A 20,504-nucleotide genomic window follows, 5' to 3' on the forward strand; every position below is an offset into this window, starting at 1 on the left:
AAAAAAGATGTCATCAGAAATATGTCTTTCTGGGGCACCTGAGTGTCTCAGTCTGTTAAGCATCTGCCTTCGGCTCAGGTCACTGTCTCCAGGCCGTGGGATCCAGCCCTGGGTCTGGCTTCTTGCTTAGCGGGGAACCTGCTTATTCCTTTCCCTCAGCCCTTCCCCTCATTCATGCTGTCTTTTGCTATCTCTCTCTCTCTCTCACTCTCTCTGTCTCAAATAAATAAATAAAATCTTTTTTAAAAATGTGTCTCAGGCAGCCTGGGTGGCTCAGCGGTTTAGTGCCTGCCTTCAGCCCAGGGCTTAATCCTGGAGACCCCAGATTGAGTCCCACATCAGGCTCCCTGCATGGAGCCTGCTTCTTCCTCTGCCTGTCTCTGCCCCTCTCTCTCTCTGTCTCTCATGAATAAATAAAATCTAATAAATAAATAAATAAATAAATAAATAAATAAATAAATAAGTTTCTTACTCATTCCATTTCTCATTTCTGCTTTGATCTACATATGAAGACAGAGATAGTTGTTCAGGCTTACCTGGTACTCAGTGCTCAGGACCAGAATCAGATAAGCTTCCCAGGCCCCTCAGCTTGGTCGTCCTACAAAGTTAGGAAATGAGGCTGGTTTCCCAAAGAAAGAGATTTCTATTCCCTTACAATGAAAAGACAAGCTGTGTAGGCAAACAAATGTCCCCTATTCTCTTGCAGACACCTGTGTGAACTCATGGGAAGAGCAAGGAAAAACCCCCATTACTCACCCCTGTCTTCCCAGTGATAGCCCTTGGACATGGGCATTCCATTGTTTCAACTCTGTTAGGAAAAGGCACTGAAGGCTCCTCTTTTTTTTTTTTTCTGAAGGCTCCTCTTAAAATGATAAGTATCTTACATGGGAAGACAGACACATTAAGCCATTACCATCCTTTAACAGTTTATTAAGAGCTTTTCAGATTGTCCATTTTATCTCCTAGATGTGCCCAGGATGGACTCTGAGTAACGTATGTTTCCGAAATGGTGAGTTTAGTTAATATTCAAAGAAAGAAACAAAATTAATTGACCTTTGAGGAGATCAATCCTGCAGTGTGGACTCAATAGCAGATGATGATGAATTCAGAAATCTTTTTCTTTTTCTTTTTCTTTTTTTTTTTTTTTTTTTTTACAGCAGCAGCTCTTTATTACATGGATTCAAATGCACAGCAGACCAATCATGTTCCCTGAAATTCAACAATCACATTCAATGAATGCCTGTTCGTGCGTTCCTCAAAACTCTAATTCTAAGGGGCTTCCTTCGAATTCCCCTTACAAAGACTTGCGCCAAGAAGAGGTTAAACACCAGTAAGAACAACTGTTGCGGGATTCCTGGATGGCTCTGCGGTTTAGTGCCTGCCTTCGGACCAGGGCATGATCCTGGAGTCCTGGGATTGAGTCCCATGTCAGGCTCCCTGCATGGAGTCTGCTTGTCCCTCTGCTTGTGTCTCTGCCTCTCTCTCTCTCTCTCTCTCTGTGTGTGTGTGTGTATGTCTCTTGTGAATAATAAATAAAATATTTTTTAAAAAAGAACAACTGTTGCTAGCAGTAGTTTTGTTTCTTTGCCATCTTCCTCCTCCTCATCAACAAACATGCAATTTCTTCCTTCTATGTACATGGCATTGTAGCATGGGTGTTACACTCTGCCTATGGTACAAAGTTTATAAATACGATATACCAGTACAAAGTTGAAGCCATTAAAAATAGCTTAATAACTACTAGGAGATACTTAAATCTGGAGTATTGATGGAATCTAGGAAGAGATTTAGAAATAACACACAAACTCAAACAGTAAACATTGTACTTGGGAAGGGGTGAAAAGAGGACTTCTTATGTCCTACTGAGGGCTTTTGGAGTTGCTTCAGGCTCACCTTCTTTCTGCAAATATCTTCAAATACTTCAGGGTGTTGTGAGGTGCATCACTCTGTGCATTGCCACAGGACATCCTGGAGCCATGACAGACTGTGATGGGGCTGGTGGATGGTTTAGCGAGACACTGATACTGTCCATTGGCACTCAGCTCTTCTATATCCAAATATGTTATATTAAAACTTTGTTTCTTGGTTATTTCACTAAGCAGTTGGATGTATCTGTATTAGGAATACTGAGGAGGCTTCTTTTCAATAAGTTGATCTTTTCACCAGGAGAATTCCTCAAGAAAGGCCAAGTACATCCTAAAGAATGTCCTACTACATTTGTTAAAGAAATGTGGTTTTCTGGAGAAATATTACTGAATTTGGAAAGAAATTTCTCAGCAGCGTCCCTCTTGGCTTGTTGTTGTTTTTTTTTTTTAATTTTTATTTATTTATTTTTATGCCCCCTTTCCAGTTTTTTCCAGTTTCCATAAATGACCCTAGCCTGCAAATTGTGGTATATTCTCTCTTATGAGCAGGTCCTCCCTCTTGGGAAAGGGTATATTCAGGAAGTCTCCAGCCATGATGAATAGCCAACTCCTGTAATGAACCAATAGGATTAAACTGGTTCTTTGGTTGCTTAGAAGGGTCAGGCATTAAGAGGTCAGGAACTGCAAAGCAAATACTTGCATTGGCTTTCAAAATGTTAATGGGCCTCTGCAGCTCTATGTTTCTCCAGCTTCTTACTTGTACCTTCACCTGTGCAGGTTATGTCCCCAACGGTTACTCTGAAAGTGGGCACGTGTATTTGCACATCCGATCTTTAACAGTAATAAGCCCGGATGTTCTTGGTCTTCGTGCCGTATTCGTGTAATACCTGAACTGGCGTTTTCCCTGGCTTGGCTGCAATCATCTTCCCCAAGCTGAAGGTCCCGCTGTCTCGCGCTCCAGCGGGGGCCAAGGCGCGCCGCCTGCTCTGGGACTTAGCAGGAAGGGAAGGCTTGGCGGCCTGCGGAGGAGCCCTGCGGAGCCGCCTTCTCACTCCCTGCCGGGTCGGCCATCCGGAGAGGAGGGCTCCCGAGTTCAGAAATCTTGACTGCAGGCTACCCTAAGCCATTGGGATGACCTCAGGAGGCAAGGAGTGCCAGACACTGGAAGGAACGATGATGGCAGCTTAACATTCAGTCCTTGGCACTCTGCTAGGCATGAGTTGGCTAAATTTTAATGCATGTTGGCTAAATTATCAAATCGAATCTGTTCCAGAGTTCTAAGGCACACACTATTATTATCACCATGTTATGACAGAGGAACTTAATTAACTTAGTCAAGGTGACACAACTTACTAAGTTGTGGGGCAAGATGAACACCCAAGACTACTTCACTTCATGGCCATGTTGATGCAATCAGGCTACATCAGTATAGATGCTATGGAAGAAATGAGTCCATCCAGAGAGTGTTCACACAGGCAAAATCAGGGTGCCCTTCCAATTCTGAGGGCCATGAACCCTCTGGGGTCTTCGGTGATTATTTGTGGAAGTCAGTCAGCCATAATTTTCATTGTATGTGGCTCCCTCAAAAGTCCTTGATGGTGCCTATCCTAGTTATTGATACATGCATGTGTTGGCATCTTCCTTAGAGGAATATCTTCTGGGCATAGAAAGATTATTTACCTAATAAGTAAACTGCATAGAGGAAAATCACCTATCGCTAGTTGCCAAGGCCAAATAAGGACTGGAACCTATTCTAATGGTTATCTTTGTCTTTGGGGGGCATTCATCACAGCTCTATAGGCCAATTCTCTCTCTCCATGAGGACTATAACAAGGCAGGGCACTGTGTCTGCAGATAGAAGTACAGGCTAACCGCTGAGAACCTGTCCTTTCCATAAGTGGGACAGCTCTGTTGAGACTATACCCAGTATCCTACATACCTGCATTTGCTCGTTTTAGGATTAAGGGGGAGAGAGGACATTAAAAAAAAAAAAAAAGCAGATGATATATTCAGGTATATTGACCTTGAGAATTTGGCTAGAAGCCCACAAACCTGAATCATCTAAAAAACCTACACCCTGTATTTTGCATGTTAACACTTTCTATACAAATTTACTATCAAACAGCAGATGATTTTTAGCAGTTTAAATGAGTTTTATGTCATGATTAACCAGGGCTCACAAGCCACATTCTTGCCAAGCAGGTGTACAAGCACTAAAAGACACAAATATACTAAGGTTTGATCAAATGTTTGCAAAGCAACAGCTATAAGAAATAAATATTTAGGGCAGCCCCAGTAGCTCAGCAGTTTAGCACCGCCTTTGGTCTGGAGACCTGGGATCAAGTCCCACATCAGGTTCCCAGCATGGAGCCTGCTTCTCCCTCTGCCTGTGTCTCTGCCTCTCTCTCTCTCTCTCTGTGCCTCTCATGAATAAATAAATAAAATCTTTTAAAAAAAAGAAAGAAATATTTAGGGCACCTGGGTGGCTCAGTGGTTGAACATCTGCCTTTGGCTCAAGTCATGATCCTGGAGTCCTGGGATCTGCATCAAGCTCCCCATGGGGCACCTGCTTCTCCCTTTACCTGTGTCGCTGCCAACCTCTCTGTGTCCCTCTTGAATAAATAAATAAATTCCTTTACAAAAAGAAAATAAATAAATATTTAAGAACTACAGAATATTTAGATCCCTACTTCACCCCTTAAAAATACATAGAATAATTCCAGACAGATTTGAGACTTAACATTATAGGTTTTGAGTGGGAATCCTTTCTGTGAGTTAATAAAAAAAAATCAAGGATCCAAAAAATAAAGGACTGATAAGTCTGATATGATAAAGAAAATTTTAAATGGGGAAAAAAATAAGGCAAGATAAAGACAACAAAGAGGAGAGGCAATACTTTCTTTTAAACAGGCAATTCACACAAAAACATATAAAGGACTAGTAATACCAAAAATAATTAAATGGAATATTATTCAGCAATAAAAGGCAGTTAATGATTGATGCATGTATTGTGTACAACTGTATCCTACAACATAAGGGCATTCTCTATGCTGAATGAAAAGAGCTGATGTCTAAAGGTTATGTGCTGAGTGATACCATTCTAGAACCTCCTTGAACTGTCACAGCTAGAGAGAGATAGAGAATAGCTTCATGGTTGCTGGGGAACAAGAAAGGGGGCAGGATGGTAGATGTGACCAAAGGGGCAGTATGAGGGAATTTCTTTGTGCTTCTGTGCCCTGATCAAGGTGGTGATTATACAGATTTGTACATGAGATCTACACAGAGAATGAAATTGCAGAGAATGATTACCTGCACTCACCACATGCACAGAAAAGTGCATGTAAAATATGGTGAACACTGTATAAAATATGGAGTGGGGTGGACAACATTCTATCATCAACAGTTTCCCAGTTCTGATATCATACTACAATTATAGGAGATGCCATTTTTGAAGAAAGGTGGGTACAGCACTCTAGTACTACTTTTATATCTCCCTGTGAGTCTATATTCATTTTTTAAAAGTTTTAAAAAATGCTCAAATCTAACTTAGAGAAGTGCAAATAGAAATTGTGAGATACTATTTTTACTCACATTGGAAAACTTTAATAATAGTCAATACTGGGAAATGCTATGGGTTGAATTGAGTACCCTGAAAATGTGATGAGGCCCTAACCCCAATACTTGTGACTGTGATCTTATGTGGAAATAAAAGTCCTTGCAGAAAGTCAAGGTAAGATGAGGTCCTGAGGATGGGCCCTAATTCAGTATGACTGGCGTCCTTATACAAAGGGAAATTTTGACAAAGAGATGGACATGTAAAAACACAAGGAGAAGACAGCCACAAGGAATGTCTCAGGCTACCAAATGCTGGGAGAGTGGCTTGGAAGATAATGCCCTTCAAATCCCTCAGAAGGAACCAACCCTGCCAATACTTTGATCAGACTTCTAACCTCTAGAGCTGTGAGACAATAAATTGGTACTATGTAAGCAACCCAGTTTATGGTACTTTGTGATAGCCAGCTTAGGAATCCCATACAGGAGAAGTATGGGGAAACAGACACTCCTATACCTACTACCACTTAATAAATGAGAATAATAAATTGGTGCAAACTTCTTTGGAAGGTACTTTGGAAATTTTTGTCAAAATGTAAAATCACATGCCCGCTGACCCTTCATTTGACACATCAATTCTGCTTCTGGGAATTCATCATAAGGATATGCTGTTAGGTTTTTCCAAAGATGGATTGTCAAAAAATGTTCATTGCTCTGTTTTTTATAACAAAGATCACAAAAATAACCTAAATGCCTATCCACAGGAAAATGGATAATAAATCGTGTGATTCTACGTAGTGAGATGCAGATCTACAGTAACTTACCAGCACTTCAAAAATGCAAAAGCTCTCAAACACTGAAGTTTTAGAAAGAATTTACAGCAAATTTGTTTGATGGAGATCTGCTTTGTGTTGTGGATAGTCTGTTCATTTCAGTTCTTGTAAATATTCATTTGTTACATTGCAGAAATACCAGTATGGTTGAAGAAAAGGTACCTCCCCAGACCATCTGGGAGTTTCATTATATAGAATATTATCCTTCTAAAATTTGAAAAAATTATGAATACTGAAATACATATATGACTCTAAGGATTTGAAATATGGGATTGTGAGCATATATTCACAGCTCTTGAAATATATGTGATAAAAATATATATTGGAAAAATAGATATTGCAGATTGGAAACATAACAAGGTGATATTATTACCTGAAAAGAAAAGCAAAGATATAGAATAATATATATAAAAAGTTCTTTGGGCAGGGGACGCCTGGTTGGCTCAGTGGTTGTGTGTCTGCCTTCGGCTCAGGGAGTGATCCCAGGTCTGGGGATCGAGTCCTCAGTCAGGCTCCCTGTGAGGAGCCTGCTTCTCCCCCTGCCTATGTCTCTGCCTCTCTCTCTGTCTCTCATGAATAAATAAATAAAGAATCTTTTAAAAAAAATTTCTTTGGGCAAATGCTTATAAGTGCATAAGCATAACTGAAAACATGTGTAAAAACCTGATTACAATGTTTCACTCTGGAAATTGGGATGGATTCCACCTTAATTCTCTGCCCGAGCTGCCCTAGTTAATGCCCTATAGTAAAGTAAAGCTTTCTGGGTTCCGACATTGGCAGTAAGCCTTTGGGGGCTGCGACCCTCGCTCCACTCTATTTGACCCTGGCTAACTTTCACCTGATTTATCGGACAAGACATAATTTCTAAACAAATGCCTTTTGATACACTGCCTTCTTTTGGCACTAAGGTAGATTAAATAAGCATCTCTAAAAAAATTGATACATACTATTAGCATGTAAAAGAAAACATTATGCTCAACGTCACCAAAAAGTAGAATACTTGACAAATATTTCTGAAAGATGACTACAAAGAGCTGAAACCATGTTAACAATAACAACAAATACACACACACACACACACACACACACACACACACACACCAGAAGATTGTATGAGTTCATTCAGAACAACAAAATCACATTCCTTACTACTTTGCCTTTACAGGTAGTAGCTGCTTAAAGACTAACTTTAATTGAACTGAGCCCTTGGAGATAGTCTTTGAAGGAGGCACATTAGGGGTTATTAAACAGGTATAATGAAGTAAATTAACTTTGGAGGCTTAGAACTGGAAAGGATCCTTGAGATAACATAGGGAAACCCTCTCAATTTCAAGATAAGAAAACTGAGGCTCAGAGTGAGAGGGGCCTGTCTCAGGACACACCACCAACTAACCAGAGGGATGAAGCCAGGACTCCCACTCCTTTACAACACTTAGTTCGGCCACTGGCAGGGTCCCTGTAAACATCCTCCTGTAAACCTGAGCTCTGGAAACCTGGACAAACTTCTCAGCCACTAAAAGCTTCCTGCCTGTGCCCTCAAGCTCCACCTGGTCACCTTGCACAGGGGGCAGGACTCCCCTCCCTACTCCACTGCTGTGGGCAGAGTAGTACTCACTCCAGCCTGTCTTTAACTTCCAACTTTCGCTCCAGGATCTGGGATGGCACAGAGAATGAGATTGTAATCTTCCATGGAATAATAATAATGTTTGGTTGATATAGAAAAAAAAGACATGACCTTATTGTAAATTTTTTGGGGGAGGGGGCAGAAACTAGCTGTTAGTTCAAATTCATATTTCATAGTTCCCACCAGTGGCCTTCTTCATGATCCAGGAAGTTAGTTATATTAATTATATTCCAGTACTTGCCTTCATGGTTTTGCTCTAAGAATCTCTGCTCCCATACTTTATTATTAAGATAGTCTATGATCTGTTATCTTTTTCTCACTGACTTACATATGATGTTGCGTTAATTCCCTTCCCATAAATCCCTCTTCAGTCCAGCTACATGGATTTTTTTCTTCTTTATGTCTTTGTTCTACAGTCCTATGCACTGGCTGACACATCTGCCTTATCCTTTGCCTTCCCTATCTCCACTCCCTCTGGTTTCCCTTCTTCTCCCCTCTCCATCTCCCCTCATTCCCCCATCTTCCCATCCCCCATCCCTCCATTTCCCCATCCCACCATCTTCCCATCCCTCCCTCTCCCCATCCCCCCATCCCTCCATGTCCTCCCCATTCCCCATCCCTCCAACTCCTCCTCCTCCCCACATCCCGCCCCCCATCTCCTCCTCAGGCAGCACCTGTTCCCTGAGGTTCCCTGGCGCACTGGGCCCTGACCTTAACTCTGGGAGTTCTGAGGGGAAAAGTCTTTACCCTTCTTTTACTTCCTTATTTAGTTATTTTACAAGCAGATTTCATAAAGTCAGTTAAAAATTCAACTTGATTCTTTCATAAATCAAACAAAATTCCTAAGTGTCTTTATCTGTATTATCTGAATACTTAGATTTTCCTACAGTGCCAAGTAATGCTTTTGTATAAGAACCAAACTGTCTTGCAAGCTTTTTTAGGACCACTGCTAACCAAAGTACTGATGTGGTCTTATGGATCACCAGAGCTACTTGCCTGCAGCTAATTCCCCCTGGATGCACCAAAAATTTCCCCAAATGTATAGATTTTATAAAAACTGTCTTTGAATCTGAACACTTCACTGTGCCATAAATAAATCAGGCACTGAATATACTTTGGGACGCATTCCTCATTTTTCTCACAGCTGTTTATCCAGGAGGAGCAAATGGGTGCTACTATGACCACAGCATCCTATCAGAAACACCAAGCTTCCAACATAAAATGTTTTATTCTTAGTTCTTCTTTTCCTTTTCCAACTAGGGTCCTATGGTGCCCTCCAGACACCTGATAAACAGTCTGCCCAAGGTCTTTCTTGAAATGGCTAAGAGAATCGGGCTAAAAGAACTTGAAAGCCAAAATGCTAGATTTTATATCCAGCCTATCATGACTTCCTTCGTGGCTCCCTGACTCTAAGGAGCTCTGATTTCCTGTAGCAAGTCTTCTCTGGTCTAAAAGCTGGAGAGTCTTCAAATCAAAGGGCCATCTTTGCTATTATAAATGGGAGCCCCCAAGTTAAAATACCTAATTCTTCTCTCCTGGTACCTCTTCACCTATTTTCCTATTGCTTTGAAGGTCATCAGTATACAGGCTTTAAAGAGAATCCTGGGGAGAAAGCAACTAAGAATGGTATTTTTGAAAGCTTGCAAGACTTGGGAAGTAGATCAGGTGCAAAAGGAACTCAGGGTAGATTAGCAACTCCTACAAATTACTACCTATAAGAATTTTATCTTGTTGTAAATAAATGAAGCTTACTAATTTGATTGTAGGTTAAATATCATTATAAAGATGTTTTGATAACGTTGGTAATTTATCTAATGTTGCCTGATAATGAAAGGAAGTTATCAGATCTTTTTTTTTTTTTTTCTAAGTAAGCTCCATGCCCAACTTCAGGTTTAAACTCAAGACCCTGAGATCAATCAAGAGTTGGATGCTCCACCAACTGAGCCAGCCAGGTGCCCCCTCAGATATTCCTATACAGACATTTATGGTGTTTTATCAATCAAAGAAATCTTGGTGAGGTCAGCTGGGCTTCAGTCCTTTGTTGTAAATGAGAGGAATAAGCTATCAATAAGAAAGTGGAGGCTTGTATGGAAGTGTGTTCAAAGTGGTGCCACATTGATTTGATTAGCTCTTCTGGAGTATTTCATTGTTTAATATAAAGTTGTAAATTGATATATAACATTAATTAATTTTGCAGGGTTTAATATTTCAAACATAGAGATCTTCAGAGCAATGTGAGCATTCATTTTGCTGGAACCTCAAAGCACCTGCACAGAGCCTCTTTGGATTGGCCTACATGGGCCTAATGGAGCCCTCTCTGTGCATTGACAAATTCTTATACCTGCTTCTGTTGTGGGACTTAGCACAGTTTTGATTGAGGATATTTCTATCTTTCTACTTAGGCTGCTATGAGTAGGATTATGTTTTATTCCCAATATCTAATACAGTGCCTGGCATATACAATTCCTCAGAAAAAAAAAAAAAAAGCTGTATATGAAGAAATGCTTATACCATGCACATACCTCCTGGCAAGGCAATGCCACAGCACAGATCATCAAGAAATTTTGGCTACACAAACTAAGGTGAATTCTGGGGCAGCAACTATTAGGTCATCAGGTGCTTAGACAGAGACTATTTCTATGGTCCAGATGAGAGGTTTTAAGCAGCACAAGCAAGGTGAGCCCCCACCGAAGCTGCATGCAGGCAAAAAAAGGCTGCAGAGATAAAACCATTGCAGGTTGATGGCAGATCTTTTGAGATTGCTGTGAGGTGGGCTCTCTCCTCAGTAATAGTTCACCACATAGGAAACATGGAGGGAAGGGCCCAGTTTCCAATGGGTGATGCAGGTCACTGAGGCCCTCCCTGCACAGGGCTGCCTGGCCTGAGGCCCTGGTCACTGTGCCCCCACTGAGAGTTCTTGGCATCCTCAGGACCTGGCACTGTTATGGGAGGTTGTAAATCCTATCACCGCCAGGAGGTCTGTATGCCCTTACCGTTCAGCATATTAACAAAAATTCCCAATAGTCTTAATGTTCATTACTGTATTTTTCAAAACTAAGCACAAAGAAAACTGTTGTGAATCCTTTTTCATCTAGATTATAGATATGCAGGATTATAAAAATGAAGTGCTATAAGAAATTTATTGCAACAAAAATCCCCAAATTGTCATTGGAGTTCATCACCCCCAAGTCACTTAATGACATTGAGCTTCAAAATCCCTATTTGAAAAAAAAGTGAAAGAAGTAACAACAGTATTGTTGTGGGAAAGTAAAATAAAATCCATAATTGGTTGTTACAGGATTAAATTTCATGAAGCATGTGAACATTTCCAACATACTGTCAGACATATTTTTGGTGCTTAACAAATAAACATTAAGTAGAATCTGACTCTGAATGCTGTTTCTGGGAAATTTATTCTTTTCTTATAGGAACACAACTTTGTATCAGGAAAGTTAATAAAAAAAAATATGACTCATTTTGGGGAAATATGCACAATAAACAGCTTAATGGGATGCACCTCTTCTAGACAGGATGATTTAGTGATTGCCCAGCTACACAAAAGGTACCTGTTTCTAAAACCACACACATCACACTGTCATGCTACACTTCCCTAAAAGAAATGCATATAATTATCTCTATTTTGAAGATAAAAAAGAGATGCAAGAATAGGCAAGGGAAGTAAGATTTCTGAGGTCATTTAGTTGATTGGTGGCCAAATCAGGAAGATAATTCAAGAGTCCGGATTCATGGACTACTGCTCAGCTGCTTTATTTACCTTGGAGGTAAAGCTGGAGTCCAGGTGTGTGACGATGATTGATTCTGTTTTTCTTAGCAGTGGAAGTGAATCCTGGAGAAGTGAAACACACCAGGCCTTGTGTTCTTTATTCAGTTGGCTTTTCCTTGTTTTGCTTGAAACATTAAACCTGTCATTTTTTAAAGCTGTCATTATAATGTGTATGAAATGTATTCTCTTTCCTCTTCTTCCTCTCTGTTTTGATTACTGGAAACCACATAAAAGCCACTCAGTGTGGTGGAAATTAAGTCTTGGGAGAGTGTATTCAGTTGTATTGATTCCAAGTTGCTATTAAGGAAATAATTAAACCATGATTTTATTGGTGATTTTATTTGTCTGCTTCGTGTGAAGGGCATTTATTTGCATTAGTAGAAAATTAATTAATAAAGCTCTATGCTTTTTTATAATATGGGATTTATCTAATCAAAAAAGGAAGGATTTGCTAATCTAAATACTATCCATTTTAAAGAACAACTTACCAAAAAAAAAGAACAACAACAAAATTTCTATGCAGTAAATAATATATTTCAAGCGAATGAGTTCTAAAAAGTCTAACAGTTGCTTGTGGTTTTCTTCTTTTTTTGTAAGTTCAACATTTAAATGTTTTTCTTCTTTTGCCTTACATTGTCATTGGAGTTCATGTTGTGTTACTTTTATTATCACAGAGGCTGCAAATATTTATTTTTAATATTCTAGTCTCAGAATAAGAAATGATATTCAGCACCAGGGTATGCATACTTACTTAGCATAAGAATGTGCTCTATTTTAAAAGCAATTGCATAAGAAACAGCAGCACTGGAGCTAGAATAATTTATATCGGGGAAACTCGGCTTTATGATAAAACATTGACTGCTAAATTATTGCTGTAATCCTGAGAGCAGGATGGTGCCTTCTTACGTTTGCCTTTCTTTACCTCCTTCTGCCAAGGTCATATTGTAGTCATATTTTGATGATTTTGAATTTCCAGCATCCTGGCATATTTGCATTTTCCCTATTTTCGGGAAAGAAATTATGCTATGTTATAAATATGTTATAATGGTAATGTCAGGGGAAAAAAGGCAAACAACTTCCCCCTTTTTTTCTTGATAGATTTTTTTTTTCAAGTGGAGGACAAAATAGTAAAGATGGATTAAAATTTCCTTGTTTTTTTAAATAATAAACAACATGTTTTATAAATACATTTAAAGCTACAAATTAGCATCTACAACTATCATTTGATTTCTAAAAATTTATTCAAAATAGGATTTGGGGGAGGGGATGAAGGAATCTAAAATATGAGTCATTTTATTCTCTAAATACTGATTTAAGGAGTTCTGTGCAATTGTAATCTGCAAAGAAAAACAAAAGTCACTATTTCCAGGAAGATGATGTCATTTTAAGATTCCATTCCCTTCTTTTTTACTGACTTCCTCTAGTAAACTATTCTTTCTATTAGAGTATAATGTCACCAGGACCCTGATCAAGAAACAGAACATACCTAGTGTCCCAGAAACCCCCTTGAGCTCTGACAGTCACTACCGACTCCCACAGCAGTGACCACCACTCTGAATTCTGTCTACATAGATTAGTTCCACCTGTGTTTGTGCTTTACATAAATGGAATCCTACATTAGCTACTTATAGTTGACTTCTGGACTATAATCCCCTAGGCTAGGGCCTACACTGTGTGGGATAGCTATTGCCTGGAACATCCCTTAGTTCACATTGAGATTATTAACATAGAGTGCATCCTCCTCCTCACTTTAACTCAATCAAAATAGAAAGGGGGGGGGATCTGAAATATTTTAGATCTGAATGAAACTTGTAGCCTAATTGCTATTAAGGAAATAATTAAACCATGATTTTATTGGTGATTTTATTAGTCTGCTTTGTGTAAAGCCCTGAGGTCTTGCTATTCACAAAAGAGTTTTTAAAAATGCATCTTAGAATCCAATTCTAGCAAAGTTTGAGTAGACTTATTTCTCCCAGTCTTCTCTTTAAAACCACAAAATGCCTGATATAACACAACAAAAAAGCATAGGCAGCATCTAAGAGGTGGAAAGAAGATGGACTGTCTGGAACTCTAGACTTGAGCATTCACCCAGTGGTGAGCCCCCTGCATTTTCTTTTTGCATCTCATACATCTTGGACAAGGCACTGCAGAGTCTCCGATTGAATCACCCATAGGCACAGGCAAAAAAAAGCTCCAAGGAAAGCCTATTCCTGTCAGCACTAGAACTGCAAAATGAGTGGCTTTACCAGAATGGAACCTTCTTTTCTTTTTCTTTTTCTTTTTTTAAAAATTTTATTTATTTATTCATGAGAGACACAGAGAGAGAGAGGCAGACACAGGCAGAGGGAGGAGCAGGCTCCAGGCAGGGAGCCCCAGAAGGGACTCGATCCGGGTCTCCAGGATCACACCCTGGGCTGAAGGTGGCGCTAAACCACTGAACCACCCAGGCTGCCCAGAATGGAACTTTCTTGAACAATATCTTCCAGACTGGAGCCAAACACCAACAACCCTCCCATGTCTCATGGTTTTTAGTAAGGCTGAGAAGGAAGCTGATCTTCCATCCCACCCTCTTACCCACCTATGCAGGCAGCACTCTGAAATCCCTTCCACACAGAAGCAGGCTGTTGCTTTGACTCTTCCACCTGGGTAGAGTCAGTAGGATCCAGCTGTCAGCATCCCTCAACAAGCAACAGAGAGATCTCCATAGCAACATACTCATCTCTCAGTTCATTCCCAGGCACTGGCAATAGTGCCCAGGGTGGTTCAACTTGCTCACCAATTTGGCATCAATAAGGGGAACAAAGTAGTGTGAGACAGGCACTCCACTGCCCCACCTCTTCATCCCTGATGTCAGGGGGCCCAGGTTGGAGGGGTGGGGGGACGGACTATGCTTCTGCCCGGTCCTTTAGCAAAAAAAAAAATAGTGGTTTTGAGTCAAGCTGCAGCTTCCCCCCTCCCTGATACCAGGGAGCCCAGAAGGGAGCTGAGCATATACTCCCACAGGGAGATAACAAGCAGGCCAAATAAGTGCCCACTTTTGCTAGGAAAATAAGATATCAGAGGGGCTTAGGGAGAAGCTAAACTTTCATTCTTCCATCTTCAACCAGGTAATGTGAGTTAGGGCTCCACGTTTGCTGTGGGGCTGTTGATGGGACACACTGTGAAGCTGAACAGACCCACACATCATGTCCTAGAACTATGGAACTACACTCAACAAGGAGGTTGTCTGCTAAAAAAATTTTTAAAAAAAGAAGAGAGAAATAAATTAAATTGTATAGAATACACTCACTCATCATATCAAGAACCAAGAAAATCACAACTTGAATGAAAAATTCAATCTAATTTAATGTTGGATGACAACATTGAGGTAATTAGATGTCAGAAGTATCTGACAGAGTTTAAAACAAACGCCATAGAAAATACTTTAATAATATTAAAAAATCCTCAGGAAACAAATAAATAGAAAAGTTTCATCAAAGAAATTGAAGTTACCTATTTTATAAAAATGACTAAATGAAAAGTGTAGAACTGAAATCTCCAATAAATGGGATGAAACTTGATGGATGGGCTGAATAGTAGAGTGGAGTTGGCAGATGATAGGATCTGTGAACTTGACAAATCAATAGAATTTATCCAAGTTAGACAACAAAAAAATAGCAAATGGGGGGGGGGGGAAGTACTGGAGACATGATCAAGAAAGTTTGCATTCAGATAAAAAATAGCCCTAAAAAACAGCTTAGAGCTGGTGGCAAAAGCCTGTAAGCACCTCCCAGTGATGATTATTGAAGCTTTGGACTTGAGGGTGTCCATCTGTGGGGCATTTACTGCCTTATTATTGGACATTAATTAAAGGTTTCCCAATGACTGAAGGCATAAAGTGACCTTCAAACATGGAATACCATCTAGGATGATGTCAGAGAAATGTTCTCATGGGGGTGGAAATGCTCAAGAGAGTTCCATAATGCCATGGAAATGGTTTGTACAGGATATCATTAACTGAGAGAATGTAAGCAGGAGATTCTCATAAGCAAGGAGCCCCTTTTGCCCTAGGACTGACTCTGGAACTATGTGAGGAGAAGCTAGGTTCTATTGTCTCTTGGCTGTGCCCTATGAAAAATCCTTGACTAATCAACAAAAAGCCACTCTGTGGACAGCAGTTCCAAGATGGATGTACTGCATCTTGTTTGGAAGGCCACCTTCTGGTCAAGGAAGATAAACACAGATCAGCCTGGTGTGCTAAATTGCATGTGGCCTTCCTAGCGATGGTGGAAGAATTGAATAGCAGTGAAAGCTTCTATGTTTGGGTTTTTATTGATTCATGGGCATTGGCCAATAGCCTGGACACATGGTCAGGCAGAAGGACAATGGAAACCAGGCCTATTGAGGGGATGTCTATATGGAACACAGTTCTTTGGAAATCACTGGAAATTAAAATAGTGAGACAGTCTGGAAGCTTAGGAGGCAGCCCCTATGCACCCTGGGCACTTCCTGCTGCTTATTATCACTTTTCTTCCAAAGCAAAGCAAGAGCCAAGAAAGAAGCCCAGACCAGTTCAGACTAATCTGAGACAAGATGGCCATCAAACTTCACCTTTCACAGACTTCTTCCCTCATTATAATGTTCAAAATCATGCCCAGAGGTGAAGATTTAACAAGCAAATAAGAGATATGATACGTGAGGAAGCCTGTGCTGACAACTGTGCCTGCATGCCGAGTTCCCTGTGTTTCCCCACCCCAACATGCTTAGAGATCACTCCTTTCCCACTTCAGGCCCTTTAAAACTTTCCCTATTTTCGCTAACAATAGAACATATCAACACCGTCAGAACTTTGGCTTGGAAGGTGGTGGGAACTGGCAAGCAGATATCCTCATGGGCTTCCTGGAGAGGGCCACCTAGACCCAGGAAATGAGTGCATTTGGGTGCAGCAATGTACAGATAAGATAGGTGAAGCTAGACATTTTTCTTGCACCCTTTGAGGCTCAAAATGCCAGTAGGAACTGTTCTGTATGCCAGCAGATGGCAGAGACTGCCAGAGACTACAGATAGCTATGTGGCAGATTCCTTGGTGTGAAGGCCCTGAACATGGCTGGCCAGCCAGTTAGACTACTGCAGTAACTCTGGAGGGTTATGAATAGGTCCTGACAGGAGCAGATACTGAGTCTGGACTGGGATTTCCTTACCTGATGGTGCATGCAAATGCTCAGAATGCATTGTGTAAGAGAGCCAGAAGAGAAGACACTGAATCAGTTTGGATGGCTGAACACCATTTCTTCAGACTAAGGAACACACTTTACAGCCCATAATGTCCTCCTCAGAATAATAGTTTGATAGAGAATTGAAATGGGATATTAAAACATTGGTTGTCTAAACTGGGGAAGATAAAGAAATGAAGGGTTGGTTTACATGCCTTTAGGGATGTGCGCTCATCCTGATGAGGGAACACAGGGCTAGCTGAGGACAAGGCATGCACATTGACAGCACATTGACAAGTCTTTGAAACAGGCAAAGGGACATTCCTCTATGGACTTAACTGCCTCAATATTCATACTTTGCTAAGGGCAGAAGGCAATCTTAGCCCAACCCCCAGGAGCCTGTAAGTCTACTTTAACATATAAAAATTCCTTTAGAAATTTCCTTTATCTCTAAACCCCCAAGATACATGTTGGCAATCATCCCCAAGCACATGGCCCTCCCATATACATCTGAAGTGTCTCATGACTCAGATTTTATTAGACGGTAATAAGTGACCTTTTCCCAACAATAGCTAGCCCCCTCAAGACCACCTCAGGGTCCTTGCTTCTAAAATTCCTTAGAGAGTACAGCTATCCCCAAACCCCTCCCAACTCCCAGGTACATAATCAGCCCCCCTCACAGGCTTGGGGCAGCAGCTCTTCCTGCCCATGGGTCCTGTCCCCCGGCTTAATAAAACCACCATTTTGCACCAAAGACGTCTCAAGAATTCTTTGTTGCTCATTGTCTCTGGACCTCACTTATAATTCCAAAACTTTATCAATACTGAACATGAACATGAATGAAGCTAAAAGAGTGTCCCCACTAAATAGATTTCTGTTTTTCTGTTGGATCTAGGCAAGAGGGGATAGAAGAAAATGCTGGTATTCAAATCCCTTGCAATTTCCAGTGAGGAAAGCTGCAAAGGTGTTTCTTGTTATGTTAATGAGGTGACCTCTGGAAAAGCCCTAGGTAACCTAAGGCAGGGGCTGGTTGCCCTGGGAGCTAACCATGTCATATCCCTCCCCACCACACACCTCCAGGAGCTGGCTGGAATTCCAGATAGTGTTCAATTACCAATGATTTAATCAATTATGCCAACTTAATGAAGTCTCTATAAACAAATCAAAAGACAGGGTTTAGAAAACTTCCTGGTGGGTTAACACATGAAAATTTGGGAAGAGTAGCATGCTAGGAGAAGTCATGGAGGCTCTGTGCCCTCTCTCCCACACCTTGCCCTACTTATCTCTTCTATCTGGCTCTATCCCTGAGTTTTGTCCTTTTATTAGTAAACCGGGAATCTAGTAGGTAACATGTTTCTCTGTGAGCCACTATAGCAAATTAATCAAACCCAAAAAGAGTGTCACTGAAACCTCTAATCTATAGCCAGGTAAAGCACAATTATTTATCTGGACTTTTGATTGGTGTCTGAAGTGTGTGGGAGGCAGTCTTGTAGGACTGAGCCCTTAACATGTGGGGTCTGATACCATGTCCAGGGAGATGGCATCAGAATGAGTTGAATTGTAGGATACTCAGCTTATGCCAGATAATTGCTTGGTCATGTTGGAAACTCCAATCCCATATGTTAGAATTGGAATCAGAATCACTAATGTTCATAGTAGTATTTTTCATAATAGCTTAAAGGTGGAATATATAGATGGCAGATAAGCACATGAAAAGAAGTTCAAAATCATTAGTCATTGGAAAAATGCATATTATATCTACAGCACATTATGCACGAATTAAAAAAAAAGCTAAAATAAAAAACTAGTGACATCAATAAGTAAATCTTTCATTCATTGATTATACAAATGTAAAATAGTGTGCCTATGCAGGAAAACAATCTTTAGTCTATTATAAAACTAAACATGCACCTACCACACAATCCAGCTAATGCAATCTTGGGCATTGATCATGTGAAAACTTAGGTTCACACAAAATCCTATTATGAATGTTAATAACAACTTTATTCATAATTGTCAAAATCTTGGGGTGGGGGAGTAGAATATCCTTAAACAGATGAATGATTAAATAAACAGTGGTATGTCCATATCACTGAATATTAGAATATTCAATGAACATTGAATATTGAACATTAGAATACTCAATGAACATTGAATATTGAATATTAGCATATTTAGAAATGCAGTTTTAACCTTGTTGGTATAGTTCTCTTAGATGATATGAATTATAGCTGAATTCCTACTAAATTGAATTAGTATTAATTTGGAATTCTGACTGATTTATAACAAATTTATAAACTTTTCAGTGAGGCAGTTCTTTTACTTGAGAAAGGTTAAATGTGAGGAGACATTACTTCAGTAACTTTTAGACACATAGCTTGGTGTTTATATTTAAACTAATTACTGTTGTGCCCAAGATTACTTATCCGAGAAACCACCAAGGAGCCGACACCGATGCAAACACACGAGGGTTTATTTACAAGCTGGAGCTTGGGTCCAAGTGTACCGGACACAGCGGAGCAGGGACTTGGACCCCGAGGTGGGTTTCAGCTTAGTTTTAAGGGCTGGTCTAGGGGACCTCCAGAAGGGGGGGAGGAATTTCTCAAGTTCTGTTCTCATTCTGATATGCGGCTTCCTGCCCCTGGCTTGGGCTCTGTTCTCATTTTAATATGGGGTTTTCTAGGATGTTAAGTTGTAAGCTGCTTTTCTTCCTGTAACTGAAGTAAGGTAAAGTTCAGCTCTTATTCACAGGGGCCTGGGATGGCTGTACTTGTGCTAACGCTGAACTTAAAGTGGAATGGCCTTAATTTTCTCAGCCTCCACAATTACTACCTGTGTTCTTTGTCTTCCCCTTCGTGACATATGGAGGAAGAGTCATAATCATAATGAAGTGAGAAACTAGACAATGGAGGTAAACAGAGTGTTCTGCTTTAGGCCAAAATCAAGTATCAGGAACTGGGTTTACCACCTGGTCCTAAATAATATAAAAATAGCTGAATTAAATGAAACAATATTTTCTGGACACAGACCATCATTACAACACAGGACTGTGATCCCTGAAGTCTTCAAGCTGTATTGCAGGGGCAGGATCCAAGCAGAACCCAACAATTTTGCTGAGCTCAAGTCAATGTTGGGAGAGAAGGCAACTGGAAATTATGGAACAGAAGGGAAGAGATAACTACAAAGCACAAATGCACCAGAATGCCCTGGGAAACTTAGCCTCAGTACTGATCTGCCCATGCGTGAGAGGAAAATATGCAAGGCTATGAAAAGAACTATCAGTTTTGTTTTTTTTTTAAAGATTTTATTTATTTATTCATGAGAGACACAGAGATATAGAGGCAGAGACACAGGGAGAGGGAGAAGCCAGCTCCAAGCAGGGAGCTGGACATGGACTGATCCCGGGTCTCCAGGACCACGCCCCGGACTGAAGGTGGCGCTAAACCGCTGAGCCACCGGGGCTGCCCCAACTATCAGTTTTTTAGGCAGAAAATGTTCTGGGGATCACAAAGGACTGGGAATAATTTGTATTCCTATGGTTAACAAGTAGAATTTTCAGAAGTGCATTGTCTGGAGATAAATTAATCCTAAATGGTGCTTGAGCCAATCTTAAAGCAAGAGCAAAACCCAATACTACTCACAGGGATATAACAA

The 20,504-nt window shown here is 40.4% G+C and overlaps 1 pseudogene; it reads right to left on the reverse strand.

The window, feature by feature from the left end:
• Positions 1–1,889: 1,889 nt before the first annotated feature.
• Positions 1,890–2,788, reverse strand: LOC112915314 (interferon-inducible double-stranded RNA-dependent protein kinase activator A-like; annotated as a pseudogene).
• Between the last annotated feature and the right edge of the window lie 17,716 nt (positions 2,789–20,504).

This window comes from Vulpes vulpes, chromosome 16 (genome assembly GCF_048418805.1).
Source record: "Vulpes vulpes isolate BD-2025 chromosome 16, VulVul3, whole genome shotgun sequence".
Classification (NCBI taxonomy): domain Eukaryota; kingdom Metazoa; phylum Chordata; class Mammalia; order Carnivora; family Canidae; genus Vulpes; species Vulpes vulpes.